A 21,476-nucleotide genomic window follows, 5' to 3' on the forward strand; every position below is an offset into this window, starting at 1 on the left:
CCAGAAGAACAGGGACCATTGTCCTGAGTATGGTGGGGACTATAAAACCTTAGCGCTTCCCTGGTGGCTCAGATGGTAAAAAAAAAATCTGCCTGCAATGCAGGAGACTCAGATTCAGTCCCTGGGTTGGGAAGATCTCCTGGAGAAGAGAATGGCTACCTACTCTAGTATTCTTGCCTGGAGAATTCCATGGACAGAGGAGCCTGGCAGGCCACAGTCCTTGGGATCCCAAAGAGTTGGACATGGCTGAGTGACTAACATTTTCACTTTTTCACTAAAGCTCAGATGAGCGAGTGACCCAAGATGAGTAGAAGAGATAAAAATCATTCAGGGACTACTTCAGGAGTCTAGGTGAGAACATGATTTTCCAGACTATGAAAGCAGCATTGGGAATAGAGAGACATGGACAGATTTTGATCACTGAATGTGGCAGATGAGAGAAAGAGAAGGGAAAAGGATATCTCCAAGTTTTCTAGCCTAAGTAACTCAGTGGGTGAGGATGTGTTCTTCTGAGGAAAGAAGGATTTGGAGTGGGGGACTGAGTTGAAAATGGAATCAATGTCCATTTTGGACCTTTTAATTGGATCCATCTGCAAATCAACAGGTTGAAGATACCAAAAATGTAGTTAGTTATGCTGGCCTTGAATGCCAAGTTAGACTTGATCTCACAGTTCATTTCCACAGATATTGTTAAGCACCTACTATGTTTCATAAAGCAATTCACCTTCAACCTTAAGGAGCTTAAACATTAGTGGGACAAAAGAACATTAGTAGACTAAAGAAAAATTAAAAGATACACTGGATGGAATAGGTGTTCCATGGCCCTAGGAATAGATTATGGAGGGAGTCTTTGGAGGTGAGTAAAAGAAATACATCTTTTATGAACTAATGGACTACTTTTACAGATTCAGTGTTTAAGGAAAAGAATTCTTCAACTTCCAGATATCCATGTAGGGTTGGACAAAGGGAAACAGCATAAAAGGATATTGTAGTATAACAATCTGCCAACCGGAAGATACCTCTTCACATCTAAACATAAAACCTGTCACTGTGCCTCTCTCCCTTTCCCTCTAATTCTTCAGCCAAATCAAACATGCCCTTTCTGGTTACCTCACATGTTACAGGAAGGCAGCACTCAAGGTCACATTGTCCTTTATATATTGAGTGGAGGGACAGAGTAGGAGTAAAACTGGTGATCCTTCTAATCTCTCTCTTTCTCTCTCTGCTTTTTATGTTTATGGATCTGCAGACATGGTGTAGAGAGGTAGGTAGGTAGATAGACAGACAGATAGACAGATAGATATTCTATAAGTGTGGGATATTGTTTTAGATAGATGGTCAATGTCTTCTAACTTTATTTTGTTCCTTTGAACCAGAGGAGAAAAGTTAATCAAATGACAAGGTAACAAATTTTGACTGGACGAAGCTCATGCTCTATTATGTGGGGAATAATTAACCTATGAAAATCACTGATGCTGGACAATATTAAGCAGATAATTTAGGAAGACTCTAAAAGGGGATTGAACATTTATATGAATATAATTAACAAAGGCAGTTTTAGAATCTAGAATAACAGCCTGTACATTCATAAGTCTTGATTGAGAGAATAAGCTGCTTAACTTTCAGAGAAGAGCCAATCCATGTAGCTCACACCCAGTGTAGAAACTAAGCATCTTACATATTAAGCCTTATATGCTAAGCAGCCTTTATTAAGAATGACTGGAGATGGGGTGTTCTGGAAGTAAGAATATTCCTCTTAACCAGTGAATGGAAATTACCATTTATTCACAAATCACCATCTCTCAAAATTTTGAAGTTGCCGTCACATAAACATGTATTAGCCTTCTATAGGAGGATGAAGGAAAGACTTGATGAATTTTCAGATTATAAAATTCTAGACAAATAAACATTATTATAATGTGTATCATGTTCCTAGTTTTCATCACAAACTAAAATGCCCAACATCCTGGAATAAACAATATCTTTTATTCTTTTTTTTGGAATGACAGTTTATGTAGATATCTCTGAAAGAACTAAAATTGTTACACAGGGATATCATACAAAGAACAAATACTGTCATGAAAGAGAAAGAGACTTAAGAGCTACACAGTATTGAAAGCACATTTTTCTTGGAAGATATTTTGCTGTATGAGGACCAAGAATATAGTGGTACTCATTCTGCCTGACCATATTTAAGCTGAGCCATTAATGATGCTATTGCTTCATCCAGCTGTTTTAGGACAATTAGCCGTGTGACAGCCAGACGGGAGAGTAAGATGGCAACTGCCATTTCAATACCGACATATGTCTTTTCTTCATTACAAAAAAGGGGGGAAAAAAAGGCTCAATGAAGAACACTGGTGGAATATATTAAGGTCCCTCCGATCAGAATGGTTTGTTAGTTTGGCTAGAATCTTGAATCCTTTTCCATCAGAGAGATGAGACTGTGACAGGCCTTGACTGTTTTAATATTGTTTAAAGATTGATTAATTGAGTATCCCAGGTAATTTGAATTTAAATGTAGCAAAAGTAATGATCCTTAATTTTAAAATTTCTTGGTGAATCACCAACTCCCATTAGCTTGAAAATGAGGACTGAAGGTGAAAGTATTTTGAAAAATGCTAAATAAATACTGTTTTGCAGTGTTATCCCCACCAAAACTAAAAGGGAAGTTATCCATCAAGTGCTATTCTTTACTTTAAAAACACAAGCTAATGTGTATATTTCTCTTAGTTTCCTGTGGGTGAAGGTTCAAAAACCAGCAACCTGACGAGTGAGCATGCAGTGGGTTCCTTCCTCTGTCCCTTGACCCCAGCTGGTGTCCCTCCAGACCGGTTCTGTTTTGTGACTTCTTGTCCTGGGTCTTTTATAATTTTCACTGAGGTTACCAAAGCCAAAGCTCTTTGTCAGTTTGTGTCCTAGTCCCACGTGCACTTTATAATGGATGCAGAGAGTCAGCAGCCCATCTCACCAGACATCGACAAGGTAGTAAATAAATTTTCCACTCTGGGCCTCTGCCAAAAGCGGTCATCATTCTGCAGTCCCTGCACTCCTGGCCAAGGAGAGTCACACAGAGCATTAGTCTCAGTCTCCAGATTATTGTACAGGGAGGGTGAAGAAAGTTGAACAGGGAAAGAAGGGAGTAACCTTGAGCCCTCCCTGAAGGGTGTAGGAGGGTAGAAAAAAATAGGATCTCTGCCTTTAGCATCTGTTTAAAAGACTGTGTTTCAGTATCTTCAAAGCATTATCCCAAAGCCCTTTGGATTGTATGCTCCTCAGCCTTTTTACCCTAGAGAAGAAAACAGCAACTCACTTCAGCATTCTTGCCTGGAAGTTGCCATGGACAGAGGAGCCTAGCAGGCTACAGTCCATGGGCTTTCAAAGAGTTGGACACAACTTAGTGACTGAACAGCAGCAACAATCTTTTTATGACTGCCCATCGCATGATTTGTCCTTCTTGTATGTTGCAGATCAGTCTGCTTTTTCAATCTTACTGATACTTACATATCTTACTTAACAAGGTTTCTCAAACATTCTGTGAAGGTCTGTTTTCCCCCTCCAGCCTGGGTTTCTGACTCTTTCCTGAATTTGTTTTGCCCCTGGGTCTTTCCCTCAATATGTGAAGAATCCAGTCTTGCTTTCTGAATCTGGGAGGAGTAGGCTTATAAAACATTTGGTTTCAGTGTGTAAAATGAATGGCATTTTTATCCTTTACTGAAAGCAGCTTCAGTGATCCTGCAATGTGTAATGTAGCTGTAGCACTCCTAATGCATGGAGACATTAATTTCACTGATGGCCTCATCAGGCACTGAGGAGTCCAAACTCTCTGCCCTAGATGTTGCCTTGGGTGAAGGGCTTCTCTCACCTCCACTGGAGCCAGGTTTTATAGAAGATGGATATGGATCATCAAATGAGATTTTTACAGTACAGCGAAGTGTAAATCTAATTGCAGCCAAAGCCAAAGAATTGGAACAGAGAGGCAGTTTCAGGCAAGAAATAAAATAGCCAACCTGGGTATGTTCATGCGAAGTGCTAACCATGAGACCATTAGGATCTGGGAGCCTCGGGGCATCACAGTTGTACAGAAATGCTCAGGTGTTGCCCAAGGGCATTTAATTACATTATTCTAATTTCTATTATTAATGATAATATTAAAGCACAGGCGGCAGTTTGGCAGAAAATTTAGAAGAATCAAAGACGGCATAAATATTCATTTTTTTTCCATCTCATCATTGTGCAAAAACACATAGAGCCAGACGTTTACTCGGACATAGGCCCACATCCCAATCTTCCTTAAACACAGAGAGAGCAACATGCCCTCAGGAACAGTGCTCAGTGAATATTTGCATTTTGGCATCACCCTTCTCTTCCCTGCAGAGCAGTTATTCTGCCAAGTTGAGAATATTGCCCCTGATGCTTGGCCTTTCTTAAAATCAAGCCTATCTGTGTAACCCTGGGAAGAAGCCAAGGAGAGGGATACACCTGTTTTTTCCTATCATTCCTCAGTGCTTAAGGAGAATCTTGATATAGACTAGAATGAATGGATTTTGAATAAATGTTTTAATGAACTATAAAGGCCTTTGTTGGAAGAACTTTTTTTCTTACTAATCTACATAACTCCCAGATGGATGAATGCCAGCGGAGGTAGTATTCAAAAGTAAAGCCCAGCTTTCCTGCTCTTCCTTTCAACCAGAATAACTCAGGTTAGACCACTGGTCATTAACCAAAGGTCCAGAGAAACAGTAAGTCAAAGGAGTGTTTTCTGAGATGTGACTGTCAATAGTATTTTTAAAATAGTAAGTGTTTGAACAGGAAGTATGAAGCTAAGATACATATTATACCTTTTACTAAACAATGATATTTCTTACAGAATTAGAGCAGGGGAGGAAAAGGAAGTGGCAGGTGGGGGGTAGGGTGTGTGTGTGGAGAACAGCCTGCTGGAGAGAAGCAGAAAGAATCTGAATCTCGCTGGCTGGTTTTCATCATGGGACTGCTTTGTCATAGCACAGCTGAAAAACAATCTCAGCTTAATTCGAGAATGAGATACTTATTGTTCTCCAGTAACCTAAAGCCAGACATCCTGGAATGTGAAGTCAAGTGAGCCTTAGAAAGCATCACTATGAACAAAGCTAGTGGAGGTGATGGAATTCCAGTTGAGCTCTTTCAAATTCTGAAAGATGATGCCGTGAAAGTGCTGCACTCAATATGCCAGCAAATCTGGAAAACTCAGCAGTGGCCACAGGACTGGAAAAGGTCAGTTTTCATTCCAATCCCAAAGAAAGGCAATGCCAAAGAATGCTCGAACTACCGCACAGTCGCACTCATCTCACACGCTAGTAAAGTAATGCTCAAAATTCTCCAAGCCAGGCTTCAACTATATGTGAACCGTGAACTCCAGACGTTCAAGCTGGTTTTAGAAAAGGCAGAGGAACCAGAGATCAAATTGCCAACATCTGCTGGATCATCGAAAAAGCAAGAGAGTTCCAGAAAAACATCTATTTCTGCTTTATTGACTATGCCAAAGCCTTTGACTGTGTGGATCACAAGAAACTGTGGAAAATTCTGAAAGAGATGGGAATACCAGACCATCTGACCTGTCTCTTGAGAAACCTGTATGCAGGTCAGGAAGCAACAGTTAGAACTGGACATGGAACAACAGACTGGTTCCAAATAGAAAAATGAGTACGTCAAAGCTGTATATTGTCACCCTGCTTATTTAACTTATATGCGGAGTACATCAGGAGAAACGCTGGGCTGGAAGAAACATAAGCTGGAATCAAGATTGCCAGGAGAAATATCAATAACCTCAGATATGGAGATGACACCACCCTTATGGCAGAAAGTGAAGTAGAACTAAAGATCCTCTTAATGAAAGTGAAGAGGAGAGTGAAAAAGTTGGCTTAAAACTCAGCATTCAGAAAACTAAGATCAAGGCATCTGGTCCCATCACTTCATGGGAAATAGATGGGGAAACAGTGGAAACAGTGTCAGACTTTATTTTGGGGGGCTCCAAAATCACTGCTGATGGTGACTGCAGCCATGAAATTAAAAGACGCTTACTCCTTGGAAGGAAGATTATGACCAACCTAGATAGCATATTTAAAAGCAGAGACATTACTTTACCAACAAAGGTCTGTCTAGTCAAGGCTATGTTTTTTCCAGTAGTCGTGTATGGATGTGAGAGTTGGACGGTGAAGAAAGCCGAGCGCCGAAGAATTGATGCTTTTGAACTGTGGTGTTGGAGAAGACTCTTGACAGTCCCTTGGACTGCAAGGAGATCCAACCAGTCCATCCTAAAGGAGATCAATCCTGGGTGTTCATTGGAAGGACTGATGTTGAAGCTGAAACTCCAATACTTTGGCCACCTCACGCAAAGAGTTGACTCATTGGAAAAGACCCTGATACTGGGAAGGATTAGGGGCAGGAGGAGAAGGGGATGACGGAGGATGAGATGGCTGGATGGCATCACTGACTTGATGGACATGGGTTTGGGTAGACTCCGGGAGTTGGTGACGCACAGGGATGCCTGGTGTGCTGCGGTTCATGGGTCTCAAAGAGTCAGACACGACTGAGCGACTGAACTGACTGACTGAAATAATAACTAAGTATTTGTGTTTTAAATGAACTCAGTATAGAATACTATGAAAATTAAATTCACTATAGCAATTTAGCTCATACATGGTTTGTATCTGGACAAAGTTTCTGAAGTGACAAAAAGAGATGTAAATGAGGAATATTAGAGAATCAAGACAAGAGTGAACAAAAAAGAGTAAAACTGAAAGGAAAAATAGGATAAGGAATATGAACAAATTAGAGAAACAATGTAGTATTACTTACTACTTCAAAGGGAAAGTCTTAAAAGGTGTGGAAGGAATAATATGGAAGAGACAAAGAAAACTTTTGTTACAGAAACTCTGAGACATGAAATGAATGTGGAAAAAAAAGAATGAGCAGATTAATGTATGTGGTAGTATAAAAGGAGAAAGAATGATAACAGCACAATAACTTTGTTTACTATGGGCCAGGTACTCATCTAAACTCTTGACATATGTTTATCTGTTTAATACTCAAAACAAGCCTATTCTGATAGTTTAGTTCCCATGGTCATCTCGTTTTACAGCTAAGGAAACCAAGGCGAACACAGTTAACCAACGTGGCAAGGTCACACATTGGAAGGATATTTTTGTTTATCCAGAGTCTGCTGGAATGTGTGGTGGGGGTATCATACTCCATGGATGCTCATAATATACCCATGAAGGGGACTCAGAGAAAAGAACGGAACGAGAGGACTCAATGTTTATTTCAGGTGGAAAAATGTTTTAGGCCTGAAATGTGTGCCATCAGCTCTCAGCTGCCCTGCAGCAGAGAGCGGAGGCTGGGTGTGTTATGGCAGGGAAGAAAATGGATAAATAATTGATTGAGTACAGAGCGCTCTGTGTTTGGAGATCTATAGGAAGGAAAGCGGTCTAAGAGGCAAAGCCAGATGGCGAGCTGTAATGTGCACATATTAATAGATGTCTTCATTAGATGACATATTCACAGGAGTCCAGGGCGAGTGCCTTTCAGCCATTGCCAGGGACAGACAAGGTCTGGAGATGAAGGTGACACTTACCTAGGAGGCAGTGAAAGCAGCAGTTTGGTTGCAAAGGAAGTCGAGTTTTAGAAGCGTCCTCCTTCACAGTAAGAGGAATAATGTACATTTCAAAAACAATCACCATTCTCTTTTTGAATCCATCCCCCAACTGTGAAATAACAAGGCTCTCCTGTCCACCCCACTTCCACTTTGTGTCCCTGATACAAATACCTTTCTTCACTGTATTTCTGGGAACACTGCATTCCATTTTCTTTCCCATTAGAATTTCTCCCCCTCTGCCTTAACATTGCTTTCCATTAAATGCCCTCACCAGGCCTCTTGCTGGATATTTTCTCCCTGGCCACAACTTCTTGCATATTCTTTGCTAATATTTTTGTACTTGGTTACAATTTCCAGGAGACTGGTCCTGTGTTAGTAGACAGTTGATGGTCAACTCAAAACTGTTAAGCAAATATTGAAGCTGAAACTTTCATTTTATATGTGAATTAATATTGGTAACATTAAGCTTAAATACCCTTGAAATGTTGGCTGAGCAGATGTTGAATGTTTCAAGGACTTTGAGTGTCTGTACATTTATATATGCAGAGACACATACACACATATCACCACTCTAGAGATTAAATATTTTGACATAATTGGAATTCTGTATAGGCAAACCAGGGAAACATTTTAGTAGATTGATATTTGATTTGTTCAGCTATCATCGGTGACAAATAATGATGCACTCAATTACTGCTCTAGATTACCCTCCCCTGGTGGAAAAAAAAAGTCACCATTTGGAAAAACCAGGCCAGACTTTCCGAATGTTCATAATAGCACATCGTTTATTCAGTTCAGTTCAGTCGCTCAGTCATGTCCGACTCTTTGCGACCCCATGGAGTACAGCACACTAGGCTTCTCTGTCCATCACCAACTCCCAGAGCTTGCTCAAACTTACATCCATTGAGTTGGTGATGCCATCCAACTATCTCATCCTCTGTTGTCCCCTTCTCCTCTTGCCTTCAATCTTTCCCAGCATCAGGGTCTTTTCCAATCTTTGCATCAGGTGGCCAGAGTATTGGAGTTTCAGCTTCAGCCTCAGTCCTTCCAATGAATATTCAGGACTGATTTCCTTTAGGATTGACTGGTTGGATCTCCTTGCAGTCCAAGGGACTCGCAAGAGTCTTCTCCAACACCCCAGTTCAAAAGCATCATTTATTGAACATCCTAAAACTGGAGAATCTAGTGCTGGGATTGAATATCACAATATTTAGAAAATTAAGTCAAGGACCTTAAGCTATAGGAGAAAATTAGTTGTATCACAGAAACTAAATGGAAGCCTGTTTAGATTGGCAACCTAAAGCAAAGTCTTCATCATCAGGAAGGTTATTTCCATCATGGGAAGTATAAAAATACCTGAGCTCTTACCTATGCCTCTGTTCCCCACGTCCAGATTGTCAGCATATTTGGAGCTGCACATTCAGAGGTATTTAAAGGTGAGCAGGATCTGCACAGAGCTTCTTTAAAGGGAGAAGATTGGATTTGGATCCAGGATTAGGTTAGGCCCATGACCAGAATGATGCTTCCCCAGGCACTGGCCTAATGGCAGGGTCAGTGTATTCTCAGGTTAGAGGTGAAAGGCATTCCACAGCAAAGGCAAGCCTTAATTTTATCCAGCCAAAGTTTTAAATGAATATGAGATTTTGCCTGATTTTTCTAATTATTCTGGACATAGTAAAATAAAAACCTTTGTCTTGATGATAATAGGGCTCAAAATTCCCAAGCAGGTTTGGCCTAAATAGAAGCAACTGGGAGGAGATTTGAATCTATGTATAGTACCTTGTTCAGCCCAAGTATTCAGTGAAACTTAAAATGCTGTTGTAATTTTATTTGCAGAGTTGTTTATAAAAGAGATTTAAATAACTTTTGCAGCCATCAATAATTTTCTAAATTAGGGATGACTTTTGACTACACTTAATTTTTTTTTCATTTCTGAATAATTGCTCTCCAACATCTATAAATTGCATTTCTCCCCTCAAGTTTAGCTTTTGAGCCCCCTAAACTATTTACACACAACTTGTAACAGTTATATTGTCAGTCTCTGCTACTCCTCTATTCCCCTTGAGATTGTTCATTTTCACTTTTGGATTAAGATACATTTCTATTCAGAAACCAGTTCTGACTTCAAAAAAAAGAAAAAGAGAATTCTAAAAAATGACTTTGAGATCTTTGTCGACAAATACCAAGCCTCAATCTTTCTACAAATAAATATTTTGTGCCAATTTCCAATCCCTTGTCCAGAGCCTGTGCTCAATTTAGTTCTATCTGCTAGATGAAAGACTTTGTGGTCAGGAGAGGAGGGAAACAGGTTGAGAATGATAATTTTATAGTCAAAATGCCTAGACTACAGTTCTAGCTCTATGATGGAACTAACTTCTATGGACCTGTTTCCTCATCTGTAAAGTAGGATGAAAATATCATCTCCTAGTCATTGTGAAGATTAAATCTTGCATGCAAAAACTTAATAACTTGCCTGACACACAAAGAGGATTCATAAATAATACTAGTTCTTAGTATTACCACTGTTCCCAAGCCTTTGATCTCTGTTGCATGAACCCTCTACTCCAACATTCATTGAACAAATGTTTCTTGAATAGTTACTAATGTGATGATCTCATGACAGATTCTGGACGTGGCTCCTTCTTGGCTGTATAAATACTTCATTTTCAATAGTTTTAAAATAATAATCTCCATATTTTCAGTCTTCTTTTCATAAAATTTAATATAAAATTACTTTCCTGTCATTCCTAAAAGGTTTCAGAGGAGACCTCAACAATTGCCTGGGCAAACTACTTAGAAATGTATTCTGAGATGCTCTTTTCCAAAGTCACTGTCTTGATATTTCACAAAAGAACAAGATATTTAGACTAAAAAGTGATTTCTACCCTGTTTATTAACATCAAAAGAGAATCAAAGAGGGGGCTAATCACTGCATGCTAATACTCACAGCCATGAACATAGTTCTGTAATTATGTTAAATGAATAAGAAATGATTTCTGTAAACATACTAATTGGCTAAAATTCTGAGGTCAAAGCCAGTTCTCTAAGAAACTGTTAAACTATGAAATTTCCAGCAAATATTTTAGTGGCATGTGAAACATTCATCACTGGTAAATATTTTATCAATATTTTATAGTTTGAGTGTGATGATATTATATAAAATATTTACCTGTCAAAATATCTGACAGGTAAATATTAACATGCTTGAATATCTGTAAATAGAATTGATCAAAAAACAAAACAAGACTGAATAAAAACAGAAGCCACAGCTTCTTAAAATATCAACATGTCAAAGATTCAAAAAAGTTACCGTGGGAAAAGGTACCAACTACTGTGTATAAAAATAAATAAGCCACAAATATATTATACAGCACAGGGAGACTAGCTAACATTTTATAATAACTTTGAGTATAATCTATAAAAATATTGAATCACTATGCGGTACACCTTTATACCAACATAATAATGTAAATCAACTATGCTTAATTAAAAAAAAAACAGAATTGCAGTTAGGGCTGATCATAAAATTCTGAAAATGGATAGTGGTGATGGCTGTACAACACTAGGAATGTACTTAATGCCACCAAATTATACACTTCAAAAATGGCTACTAGTAAATTTTATGTTATGTGTATTTTACTACAATGAACGTAAGGGGCAACAACAAAAAAAGATGTTATCATGGGAAATGGGACAATAGGGAAACCCATCTAATAAGCTATTTGAAGACTGCTGGGATGCTTAGATGGTAAAAAATCTGCCTGCAATGCAGGAGACTCGAGTTTGATCCCTGGGTCGGGAAGATCCTCTGGAGAAAGCAATGGCAACCCACTCCAGTATTCTTGCCTAGAGAATTCCATGGACAGAGGATCCTGGCGGGCTACAGTCCATGGGGTCGCAAAGAGTCACACACAACTAAGCACTAAATTAAAACATTGCAAGTAGGAAAAGCAAGGTACAGTAATAAATCCAGGAGACCAGAGAACCACGATACCAGATATTAATGTCTGGTGAATAAATACTGATGTGACTGACTGTATCATAAAGAAAGGGGTCAATAAGGCCAAGTATAAACTTCTTCTGGTTGTAATGAAAATATTAAGGACAAAGGAAAACAATTTTATCAGACTGATCTAAATGTGCTGGATAATTTCTTTGAGAAGTTTCTATAGCCATAGATAAAAGAAATATTATACATCTCATTTTAGAATTAAATAGGCTGTGTGACAAGGTTTCTGATTTTTAAATTAATTTACTTTCATTTAAATACTAAGATGGAATTAGAAGATGATTCAGACAAAATGGACACAGTTTGAAAGAAGGAGGGCCTGGCAGTGCAACATGGGGTTAGTTGGCAGCATCGTTATGATGATTTATCTGCTGATGATTTATGTGGTGCAGGACAAGCAACTCAAGACAGCACCTCCCTGATTTAGAGGTTTTCAATCTAGGTTAGAGAAAAACAAGTGCACCATAAAATTTATCAGCGGATAAGATGTCAACTCTGAAATGTAAAGCTCATTGGCATTTATGCCCCTGGGTTTTGGGGGTAGAAGTTTAAAAAAAATGGTGCAGAAGAGAAGCCATGGGGAAGCAGGGTCACAAAGATTCAATATTGAGACAGAGGAGGTCAGAGAAGTGGTGGGAAGGATCAGGAGTGGTGCAGACAGTTCAGCTTCTCATACCAGAGCAGCGCTTCTCTACCTCTCCTTCACTGATTATCCTGTTTCTGGGGAGAAGATGCTGGAAGAGTCAGCCTCAGTCAACAAGGTTCCTGATTTCTGAAAGCAATCACACAAAGTTTGCTTGCCATGGTAAATGATAGGTACACATTAATAAATGTTATTAGAATGACAATGAAAGAAAGTTTGCCTACCTTTCAAAGATACTGTTCTGATGTTAGCAAATCAACCTGAAATAATCACCAGAAAGAGTCAGCACAACACAGAGCTTACAGATGATATTTATGGAGATTTGCTGCAGGCCAGGCACCGAGGGGAGACCTCCACCATACCTTTCATCTTGATAACAAGCTCTGACAGAGACAGGATTATTGGTGCCACTTTGCACATGAAAAATAAAAAAGTGAGGCATAGAGAAGTTGGGTGATTCTTTCTTCTTTGTGCCATATTTAAATCCTGGTGGTTTTAGAGCAAAGACAAGACTCAGACAAATCATGTAAGGGTGTGCTAAGATCTGGATGAGAATCCAGGTCTTCTGTTTTATAATATTCTTCGATTTTTTCTACCTAGCTGTCTTTCCTGATTGACACTTCTTTTTCAATGAGAGTAAAAATTTAAATTTAAATGCAAAACAAACAAAGCTAAGACATAATCTGGGCAAACTGAGACAAGCAAAGAGGTCAGTGATAAGAACTGCATACAGTGCTGGTCAGGATTCCTAGAGGGAGAGTCTGATTTCCAGGGTTTTCTGGAAGCTAGGTTGTTTACCAATAATGCCCCGTGCATAGGTCAGCCTGGGAGCTGTGCTTCCACCTATCAAGGAGGATCCACAATGGAGGCTGTACCACATACACCTAATGGAATGCTCTTCATCCTTGTCCTTGGAGCCCAGTTGAGTTAATTGTGTTATTCATGTTGTTGTTGTTTTGTTGTTAAGTTGTGTCTGACTCTCTGCGACTCCATGGACCGTAACCCACCAGGCTCCTCTGTCCATGGGATTCCCCAGGCAAGAATACTGGAGTAGGTTGCCATTTCCTTTTCCAGAAGATCTTCCCCATCCAGGGATTGAACTTGTGTCTCCTGCACTGCAGGCAGATTCTTTACTGTCTGAGCCACCAGGGAAGCCCATATGGTGCATTTAGGGTTTGAGTAAGTCAGAGGAAGACTTGTGCTCAGGATGTCCAGGAAGGAATTAAGTGATATTCAAATGATAATTGTGTGCTTGTCTCTCCTAAAGAGATTGCTCTTTCTCCATTGCTATACTTTTTCTCCATTGCTATACTCTCCATTTCCATTAATACAGTGAATGACATTGGAGGAATTTGATAGATGTGTATTGAATTAAACTGAAAAGGGTCAAAGGAAAAAATGTATTCTTAGCAAAAGACTTAAGCAATGGGGAAATAACTGTTTAAAAAAAAGGCCTCAGGGAATTTTCTGTGGTAGATGCACATTGGTATACAGGTGAGTTTTGAAGAGCTTAAGGAATTACATAAAGAGAACAAAACTTAAAGTGTAAGAAGACGATTGGGAATGTTTATGAAGAACATTAGACAGCATACTCTCTTAAGAATCTGGACTGATCAGGATTTATTCCTGAGATGCTAGAGGGGACACCTGGAGACACAAAGCTGAAAAACAGAAAAGACTACACATTTTTAGTGTGATGTGGGACCCAAAAGGGTAATGTTATTTTTGGATGCACTGTATTGAGAGCATTTCATCATGGAATAGAGGGTGACAGTTCCACTCCCAATGACATTCATGAGACCTCTTCTAGAATGCCCCATTCTGTTTGGTTTGTCTGACTACCGAAAATAAGTAGACAGATTGGAAGGAATCCAAAGAAGAGTTTCACAATTGATTAGGGTAAAGAGGCTGACTTATGGGAAAAGTTTGAAAGAATTATGTCTGTGCAACTTGGCTAAGGAAGGTATGTGTGTACGTGTTTAAAAACCATAAACACTTAATGGAGGAAGAAATAATTACGCTGATAAAAAGGATACAGGTAGAACTGTACAGAGAAATGGGTTTTGAAAAGAGAATCTAGCTTAGATAGCAGGTAGAAATTGGGTGGTGGTTAATGACATCTACTCTGTGGATAGACTAATTTGGAAGTGACATTGATTTGGAAGTGGTGGGTGACCTGAAGTGAAATGCTGAAATATATCTTCCAAATGCATTCAAGAGAGTGATGGAGGAGGCAAGGCAAGCAATGAAAAGATCTGATGTCAAGTTAGATACTTTCCATATCAAATTGCTCAGATTCTGCACTGTAGTTGCTTGTACCATAAATAGTGTTACTTTTAATTCAACTTTAAACTGCTTTAATTCCAGATGTATTAAAATACCTTGGCTTTCCCCCTTTTAAATATGTTTCAGGGAAAACTAATGTGGTTCTAAAACTGTTTACCACACATATATTCCTAAATACCATGTAAAAATGTTCACTGTTGTTAATATGGTTGTGCAAATAGCTCAAATGTTTAATATATCTAAAATAATATTGAATAGGAAGTTAACAATATTGAGACATTGGAATGAAATTGGTAGTCAATTCATGGACAGGTGTTGTATAGATACTTTATAAAGAATCTTTGCATTTATAGACATACATTATGAACTTGGAGCACCCTCTTTCTTCTGTTAGATTGTCCTTTACAGTGGCTTATAATTGGGCCTCCATCTCACAATATTGAGACCTCTAAGAGAAGTAAATTCAAATCTAACCAGGGAGGCAAATGGTCTGAGGTATAGGTAAAGAGAAGAAAGTGAAAGTCACTCAGTCATGTCTGACTCTTTGTGACCCCATGGACTGTACAGACCATGGAATTCTCCAGGCCAGAATACTGGAGTGGGTAGCCTTTCCCTTCTCCAGGGGATCTTCCCAACCCAGGGGTCGAACCCAGGTCTCCAGCATTGCAGGTGGATTCTTTACCAACTGAGCTATCAGGGAAGCCCCAAAGAGAAGAAATGAAGAAATTAAAATATGAACAAAATAGCAGGAAATTAAGGGGATCAAGGGTTAATTTGTGTGATTAAGTTCACAATCACTGTTACCGGTAAAGATGTGCTCTTAATAGTCCTTTGCATAACCATCTTTGACAGTTATAGACCATGTAAAATTATAATATCTTGTGTTCTAGAAAAGCTCCTTTGTGTCTTTCTTTAAACTATACAATTCAAAAAACCCTTAATATTATCAGAGAACTGACAGTTGGAATAAAAATGTTTCATTGCTTTGTTTCCTCTTCTGGCATATAATCAAATTGCCATCTTTTCCCATATTTTTCATTGCCCTTTGCTGAAATATACTGTCTGTATATATTAATATTACTAACCTCCACCAGAAAATTAAGAAGGCAACAACAACAAAAAAAGAATAAATAGGATTCTACCAATACGACCTCAGAATGGTCAAACTAAAAAGGGACATGAGGGCTGAGTATTGTTTTGTTCCAGGTCCCTATGGAAATTGCAATGGCCTGGAGGTCAGAGGGTGGGGGGAAACTCCAGGAAACTGAATTCCCCAGCTATGTTCCTAACTTGAATTTCTGGTGAAGGTACTTATATGTTTTATATAATGAAAATTTAATAATCCTGAAGGCATTCTGGGCTAATATTACTTATGTTCACCTCTGTTCAATTATCTCTTCATCCCTTTATAAATTTATTTTGTATATTCAGCACCAGCTAAACGGCTTTCAGGATATCACGAGGTAGACTTGTTCTCTGTCCTTCATTAATTCCAATACATTTGTGAAAAATAAAACAACAGAGAAGAAATTCAAGGGTATTATATTACAACAGAAGTTGCTAATGAAAGATGCAGTATTAAGGAGCACTCCAGTTTCTTGCTGAAAGTCTCCGGGGGGGAAAAAAATTGCTTATTGCCGTGATTTAAGGTTGGAAACCAGGAATAGAAACATGATGGTGACAAGCGCATGGGGGAATGTAAGAGTCAGTGCTGGCCAGAGATGGTGAAGCTGAAAGTAAGGTCTCGTTGCTTGCCGCTCAAAATTCCAATGGACAAGATTGGTGGAAAATTTGCTTTATTTTGGATACTGGCAACAGCGGAGGGAGGGTCAGGGGTGAGTGGGCTCCTGCCTAAAGGCTGCCAGCCTTACATCCCCCACTTTGTCCCCAGCAACCAGTGGGCAAGAGCTTTTATAGACCAAGGGAAGAGGCTATAAGCAAAGACAGCAGAGTCAGCTCTGATATTCATCTTGAAATTGGTCATGCAGTGGTCTGATCAGTGTCATCTTGATTATTTTAAGTACAGTTAATCTTCAATTCCAGGGTTGGCTTATTCCCATTTCCTTGAGGCCAATTCTTGGAATAGTGGCAGCTTATGTAATGGTTACAGTCTGGTCATCACGTGGTTAACTACCTCTACTTGATGGGAGGGTTCAGTATCTATAAGACAGCTCACAGGACATGGCTCAGAGTATTGTCTATAGCCCATAAGAAGGAACTAAAGCTCATTGACTTTGCTCAGTGACTAGACTATTATTATTTTGTCCTGTTTGACTGCATTTCTTTGCTTCTGCATTTTCTCACTTCTCTGATTAAGCTCATTCTTTGGCTAAAGTTTTTCCACAGACAGAAGGCAGGCTGAGGGCATGGTGGGGAAGGACCGTAGGACCCTGCTTCATTTCAATAACCACCACCTTAGGTAGTAATAGTGTATTCTTGAGTTTATATGCCAGACATTCATTATGATATGTTCTTCACTAAATAGCTCTCGTATCTTTCTTAACAACAAATATTCTCATTGACTCCCATTTCTAACTCACCACCCTTAGCTTGTTAATGGAGAAAAATTTACTCCTTAAAAAATTTTTCCCACTATAATAAAAGCCAATTTTCACACTCAAAGCTCAAAATTCTCCAAATAGAGATTGTCAGAAACAGTGCTTGGATTGGATAGAGTATTGTAGTCTTATTTTAATTCTTACGCTCACCCTCAGGAATAGAGCCTCCCTCTCAATGTCAATAGCCCTAAATTCCCTTAAATATTGATTTAGGTACCCACTTGTCTGGTATTACAATTAAAATAATTTTTTAGTTTTTCTTCTCAATTGGACTGAAAGTTTTGAGGACTGAAATAGGTGTGACATAAAGCTAAATACACAGTAGATACTAAAATCATACGTTGAATGTAGTGGCTCACACGATTGTACTTTGTTTCCTTTTTTCCACTTTATTTGGGAGGGGGTGAAATTCTCACTCTAGAAGTAATATGGGTAGGGTGGGCTTCATCCATTCACACGTACTTAGTTGACTCAACCATGTATCTATTGATGTACTTCATTTAAGGCTTTTCTACGATGCCTTTGACTTTGCCTATTAAAGCTAGTCCATGGAAGCTAAGGATGAGATGTCTTATTTCCTTTGTAGAAAGTAATAGAAAGTGTTTGCTAGCACAGTTTTGCATACACGGGGTGCCCAACAAATGGCAGGAATGATAATGATCTCTTCCTATCTCAGGGGAAAAAAAAAATCAAAGGAAGTAAGTGTTGGTTGATTATGCTGTCTATAATGGTTTTATAGATTTTCCTCCTTTCAATCCCTCTGTCATCTTCCCATGTGTTGTTTAGATACACCCTTTGAAGCAGCTTGTTCAGGGACATATGTGAAATTACCTTGTGCTTCAGTATTGTTATGATAAGTATTTCATTTTTCTCTAGCTTCGAATTCCTTTTGGTATATAAAGGCTTTTCCTTTTCCTGAGACATAATATTGTTATTGATTCAACAAACATTTGTATAGCCTCTTCTTCATCTCTTCATCTAAGGCTAATGAAACCTGGCTTTTATCTAAGCTACTGGGAACCCCAGTGACCCTTGATCAGCTTTATGTAATATAAAGTTGATCAGATTTAAAATAGAAGGTTTTAGTCTCTTTCCCTACAAACATTCCTTTGGCTGCACTTCGCAGAGATAAGGTTAAAATCTTCCTAGCCCTCCCAAGAAACAGTATTACTCTGCACCTTGATGCAGAGAGACTATGGTATATCTCCTGGGTACTCAGGAAGTGCAGCCACACAAGAATGTGAAGAGTATAGGAAACCCTGATCCCTAGTTTTATTAATATGTATCCTTTCTGGACAGTAGCAGTCCAGTACCTGCTCCTGTTTGCAGTGTGGGAGGAGCTTCTGATGCTCCACAGTCATCCTTAGGAAAACTTACCAGTTATCAAAAGCTGCTCCAGATCTAAGGCTACAACCTCAGGAATAAGGGTGTTGCATTTGCCCACAGCCATGTAATGTAACATCACCTCTAACTTCAATAGTCTTGTACTCAGAATTTATGTCAGTGAACCAGGAAGATTTGAATATTTATTATGAAGTAGGAGTAACTCAAAAATACACTCTTTTACATCTAGGAATGTATCAATATAAGAAAATAAGTATAAAAAAAGAAATAAAATATTTATGTACTTGAAGAAAAGGAATATAATTTTAGTGACATCGTTGCTATTCTGCTTTTCACCTTATGCCTTGAATGACAGATAAAACAGTCTCGTGTCAATTTGAAGTGGCTTCTCATCTCTGAAACTTTCTCTTTGTGGTGAAATCTCGGCAGGTCCCTTCAGCTGCCTCAGTGGGAAAGAAGCAAGCAAGATTACAGAGAGACAGGAATACCTCCTCTTCCTTCAGCCCTTCACTTTGGTTGTTTTTCTTTTATTTTCTTTTGCTCCCTTTGTGTTGTTTTTTTTTTTTCCTTGACGGCTGAGGTATATTCAGTTTCTAAAAACCTAGTTAAAATGAGCCCATTACACAAATATGTGTATATAAAGGAAAGGATCCTTGAAAGATCATTAGACACTAAGGAAATATTTTTCTTCAGCACAAAAGATGCCCTTGTTACAAATGGAACTTATTTTGAGTATTTGTGTTTATTTTTATTATCATAAAATGTTTTCCTGGAACATAAGGTTGGGAACAGAATGTTAAGTTGTTATTCAGAATGTTACTTCCCAAATGATGTCTTAGAAATTTCTATGTAGGGGGCACTTACAGCAATAATATCATAAGGAAGGAAAATGAGGTGCTAAGGAACTAGCCTTGAAGACAAAAGGTGCATGGGATACATATGGTTTTTACTTAGATTCTGTTTTTAGAGGGATGCTTTGGATGTTAAGTCTGATCGAGAATCAAAATAAAGTCACTGGATAAATTGGAAGATTGGGATTGACATTTGCACACTACTATATACAAAATAGATAACTAATAAGAACCTGGGCTTCCCATGTGGTGCTAGAGGTAAAGAACCTGCCTGTCAATGCAGGAGACTCAAGAGATGCAGGTTCGATCCCTAGTCCGGTAGAACCCCTGGAAAAGGAAATGGTAAACCACTCCAGTATTCTTGCCTATTGTATAGCACAGGGAATGTTACTCAGTACTCTGTAATGGCTTATACGGGATGAGAATCTAAAAAAGAGTGACTGTGTGCATAACTGATTCACTTTGCTGTACACCTGAAACAAGCTGCTGCTGCTAAGTCGCTTCAGTCGTGTCCGACTCTGTGCGACCCCATAGACGGCAGCCCACCAGGCTCCGCCGTCCCTGGGATTCTCCAGGCAAGAACACTAGAGTGGGTTGCCATTTCCTTCTCCAGTGCATGAAAGGGAAAAGTGAAAGTGAAGTCGCTCAGTCGTGTCCGACTCTTAGCGACCCCATGGACTGCAGCCCACCAGGCTCCTCTGTCCATGGGATTTTCCAGGCAAGAGTACTGGAGTAGGGTGCCATTGCCTTCTCTCTGAAACAAGCACAGCATTGCAAATCAGCTATACTCCAATAAAAATTTTTTAAATGAAAGTCACTGGAAAGAGCTTAGCCTTCCCAGAATCCCTTTCAACAGGTTACATGTATTTTGAAAATTCATCAAAGTGTAGGCAACACTCACTTCTTAATGTATGAAATTTATGTCCAACTAACAATTAGGGCAAGTTTGCTACTTTTCAATTAAGAATTTGACATAAATTAAGGAATCAGTGGAAGCTAAATTGTTTTGTTATAACTACCGGATTGGAAATAAATGATAACAAAACAAAGCAAAAAAAAACCCAAAACCTAGTTCTATTAAACTGATTCAACAGGCTCTAGGCACAATTTATAGATGCCCAAAATAGTGTTTAAGGTCCAGCTGCATAGCTTTTTGCAACAGTGGTTTCCCAAGGATAGTCTTTTAAATATCCTTAAACTCCTTTTTCACCAGGAAAATGCTAGGAAAAAAAAAAGAAAATGTGAGTCTTCTGCAGAAAGTCATTAACAGATACTGGCAAATAACAGAGAAGCAGTACAAACTCCACCTGGCAAACTTAATTCAATATTGGGAAACTCTATGCACTTTCTTTTTAATTTCTCGATCATCATTGCAATACACACAGCTCACATTTTCCTCCTGAGAGCTGCCTGCCAGGCTCATTTGCTTGTCTTGCTACACTGCCTTTTTGATCCCTAACATAAGAACTACTTAATGTACGTAATAAAACTATAGCATCTTCCTGACTTTATCTCATTAATCTTCTTAAGTAAACAAAACCAATTTGCCTTCTTGCTTCACCTTTGTCCTTCAATTAAGAATGTGTTTTCTTACCTTCTTCTCTTTTCCCTCAGTTCAACTCCAGTTGAGTCAGCTGTCACTCCTCATCCCCAGCGCTTTCTTTGTGTGACCGCCATAGGTTGTATAGTTGAAGACCCGAGTTGGTACCTTTTTCACTGGTGAAGAAAAAGCCAGATTCTTGTTTTTTTAATTGAGCACAGGTTGTTATTACATGGCATTTGTGCCATGCTAGATTATTAATATTCATCCTTCTTAAAAGTCACAACATTACTTAATTTTGCACTTCAGATAGGAACTGAAAAAAAATCCCTTCATAAGTTTACCTTGTTTCCAAGCAATATCTGATCCTGGAGATGAAAAGATGAAATTGTAAAAGAGTCAGAAATCTGAGAGGCAGATACTCCAGAAAAATTCTGAGAGTCAGAAGGTGGGCACTCCTGATCTCTTGTTCAGTTCTTTACACTTACCCATGGGAAAGCAAGGCACTGTGACTTTTCCTGATTATCATCAATGCTCCAGGCTCATGTTTGTTTTGAAGGGAAAAGTGGAGAGTTGGTTCAGTTGTGGAAAACCTTTGTTTTATCCATTCTA

The sequence above is a fragment of the Giraffa tippelskirchi genome, chromosome 2, assembly GCF_054371585.1.
Source record: "Giraffa tippelskirchi isolate mGirTip1 chromosome 2, T2T-mGirTip1v1.2.pri, whole genome shotgun sequence".
Taxonomy (NCBI): Eukaryota; Metazoa; Chordata; class Mammalia; order Artiodactyla; family Giraffidae; genus Giraffa; species Giraffa tippelskirchi.